We start from the raw sequence: 3,848 nt of genomic DNA, 5'->3' as shown, positions 1-3,848 counted from the left end.
CAATTCACAATCTGTGACCCTGAGTGTGTCATTTAACCTCTGCTTCAGTTTTCTCCTCTGTAAAATAAGGATGATACTACTATGTACATAATAAATAACTTGCAGGATTGTTGTAAAGATTGAATGAATGTAAATACAGGAGGTGCTTATATAGAATATAGAACAGAACCTGGCACATGGTGAATGTTATATTAAGCGTTAGCTGCTGCTGCTGCTCGTGGCATTATGAGGGCTCTCTGCCTTCATCCCCTAGAGTACAGTTCCTGGAAAGATCCAAGATCTCACAATGTTCCTAATGCAACCCGTGCAACACGATTCTTCCTCCCCAGCATCACCTGGCTTGTTCATACACCCGTGAAGGGGTGTGGAGCAAAGCCATCAAGAAAACCACGTTACCCACCATTGTTACAACTGGGCAGTAATCCATTAGAAAATGTTGAGGACACAGGCCTGGGGATCAGGAGACGCAGGTTCCAACCTGAGCCCCGCAGCTAATTCAGTAGGTGACCTTGTGCACCCTTCTGCTCTCTGGGTTTCAGTTTGACCCTCTGTAAAATGACGGGGGAAGATTATGATGATGTCTTAGGGGCTCTCTTCCAGCTCTATCATTCTGTGATTCTAAATCCCTTTATAACAAACTCTAGGAGAGGAGCTTTGCTCTTGCAAATGGAGTGTAAAGTTAATCCTGCCTGTGCTGAAGCTAACTAATGTGCCTGTGTGGTTTATCCTACTTCATTAAACCCGGACTCCCCACAGAGCAATGCACAAGGCAGCCCAGGCAGGTAATACTGAAGTGTTGCTGAACTGGGTCTCCTAATGGAAAGTGATTTTCCCCCACTCTTCCTCAGGTTTATCAACACAGAGCCTATAACCCCCATTTTCCACACTGTTACTTTGCCACACGTGTAGATTCAGACCCAATCAGAAGTATGGCAAGTTGGGTCCTGAAACCTCATTCACATGCATACACGCCACCCACTGCCACCGCCACCAGCTGCAGGCAACACCATCATTTTACATGTGAAGAAACCAAGCTCAGACAGGCTAGGGGACTTGCTGGGGGAGGCACAGGGGCTGGTGTCTGATGTAGGAAGGGAGGGCAGTGCTGCTGTTGGTTGAGCGAATGCTCGCTATGGGGTGGAGGAAAAGAGAAGGTAACTGGGAAGCTCTGAGGCAATGTCACCAAGTGGAAAGATTTCCCCAAGCTCCCTTACATTTTGTAAAAATTCTTGCCGAGTCCCAGATGTAGAGAATGGACTTGAGGACACGGGGAGGGGGAAGGGGAAGCTGGGATGAAGTGAGAGAGTGGCATGGACATATATACACTACCAAATGTAAAATAGATAGCTAGTGGGAAGCAGCTGCATAGCACAGGGAGATCAGCTTGGTGCTTTGTGACCACCTAGAGGGGTGGGATAGGGAGGGTAGGAGGGAGACGCAAGAGGGAGGAGATGTGGGGACATAGGTATATGTATAGGTGATTCACTTTGTTATAAAGCAGAAACTAACACACCATCGTAAAGCAATTATACTCCAATAAAGATGTCTTTAAAAAAAAAAAGAATCATCCCTCTGCCAAAGAGCTGATCTCCTGGTAAAATCAAGACGCCACTGTCAGGGTAACACTCCAAAAAACAAACAAACAAAAAATTCTCGCTGAGTCCCAAGTCACTTTTTCCTAAGACTAAAAGAGTCTTTTTCTAAGACATTCTAGATTGTCTCTTGAGGACAAAATTGAACAGTAATTGTCTTAGGCTCCCTCAGTTTTCCTTCTTTTATTGTGAAATATAGTATAGATGCTGAAAAATACATAAAGCACATGTGTATAGTTCAATGAATAATTAAAAGTGAATACTGGTAACACCCGCTCCAGTCAGGAAACAGAGTATAACGTTGGCATATAAGAGGCAAAACTCAGAGAATACATCCGGTATGATCCCATTCATATAAAGTTAGAAAACTGACAAAGAGCTCTATGTTTGGATGAAGTGACCACGCTCTTAGCTCACTCCTACGCAGTGTGTAGATCTGGCAAAAGCCTTCTCCCTCCACCTCACTGAGCACGGACCCCACTGAGGACCAAGAGGCCCTGAATGTTAGGGCTGGAGGCCACCTCAGGTGACTTTCATTCACTCATTTATTCCTTCATTCCTCAGATGCTTTGTGGGTCTTACTACATAGGGGCCTCTGAGCTAGGAATGGTGGGAGGTCTAGCATGGAGGTATAGATCCTGCCCCAGAGGAGTAAGAAGAGCTGGAATGAGTCGAGTCTGAAGTGAGGGGAAACAATGAAGGTCTTGGAAGTGCCAGGCTGTCAGCCAGGACACACCCTTGTGGCCCTTTTTCAGAAAACTGCCAGATGGAGCAGGACCCACCGTGAGGGAGGGGCCAGAAGAGATGCCCTTGGCCTCAGAAGAATGAGTAGATTACTGCAGATGACCGCATCCAGCCTTCATGCCAACCTCTGGTCTCAAAAGTCAACTAGACGGCAGTTTATGTGCAGATGGATGAATCCCAGTGGGGTCAGAAATTGGGCTCCGGAATGTCAGAGAGGAAGGACCTCCCAACATCGCCTGGTCCGATGCCCTTGTTTTCCGTAATCTTACAGAAAAATCCAAACAAACTTTTTGGCCAGTCCAATAGAATCCAGGTTCCCACCACCCTAAACAGTTCTCGTTCTTGGCCCAGATGAAAGCAACAGTATTTTTCAAGATGGGTTTTTAGAATCGTGGAGTGTTACGGTCATGAAATCAGGAAGAAAGAACATAAGAGCTGGAAAAGATCTTGGTCATCTGTCTAATCCAGTGGGGCCCAAACCAGCCTAGTCATCAAATCACCTGAGGAACTTATTTTGAAAAATACAGATTCTGGGACAGTGACCCCCAGAAATTGGAGTTTAGAAGGACTGGGATTTAGTAGGCCAGGTTGGCCATCTGTATTTTTTAAAGACCCCCCCCCAGTTGATTCTGATGGGACATTCACATGCCTAGAAAACTCCATCCAGTTGACAGAGGGAGAAACTGAGGCTCATATTAGGGGAGGCAGAGTGACTGTACAAGGTCACATCCCATTTCACCACAAACTCTTCAGTTAGCCAGAGACAACTGGTCCAGACTGCATGTCTAAGAGTGTTGATACATTAATAGTGTTTTTCCCCACTATTGTTTTCATGGTTAACACCTTTTATTTTTTGCAGCAGCTTAAAAGATTCCTAGCCACACTGCAAGGCACTCAGATTTGTGCAATGTTTACAATGACTTTGTTGTTCATTAAACAAATTTACCCAGATTAACCCAACATGAAAGAAATCATCTTGTTTACAGTGAGATCCTGACAGAAATACGTGTAGCAAAGACAGACAAACACACATAAACCTGGATTGCCAAGTGGGACATGATTTGCTGCCGCATCCAATTTTTCTCATTAGGGCTTGTTTTATTTGAACATGACTCAGTACCCCATGTAAACGTGAGGTTGTTAATCTTATTACTATATGAAAAACAAATTAATTAGTATGCATGCTATTGGAGATGAATTGTAAGGTCGGTGTTGGAAAGATTAGGAAAGTACACTCATTACTCCAAATGATATCTGATATACATGTCTGATTCCACTTTAAGACTGGTTCCAATATGTGGGCAACAAATAGAGCTAATAAATATCAAGCCTTTGTGCTTAGCATCTAAATGTTGGGATTGGCCAGATACAGATATTCAGGCCTTCTTTGTTTTAAAACAAAGGTCAATGTGATGAATAATAGCTTGGGGCTATCCCACAGCTGAGACTCATCTGCTGCAGGTACCTTTCCAGGTTCCATCTCCTGCCCAAAACCAAACCTACCTGAGAGTG

This window comes from Mesoplodon bidens (assembly GCF_964165515.1).
Source record: "Mesoplodon bidens genome assembly, chromosome: 6".
Classification (NCBI taxonomy): domain Eukaryota; kingdom Metazoa; phylum Chordata; class Mammalia; order Artiodactyla; family Ziphiidae; genus Mesoplodon; species Mesoplodon bidens.
This window is presented reverse-complemented; position numbering follows the sequence as displayed.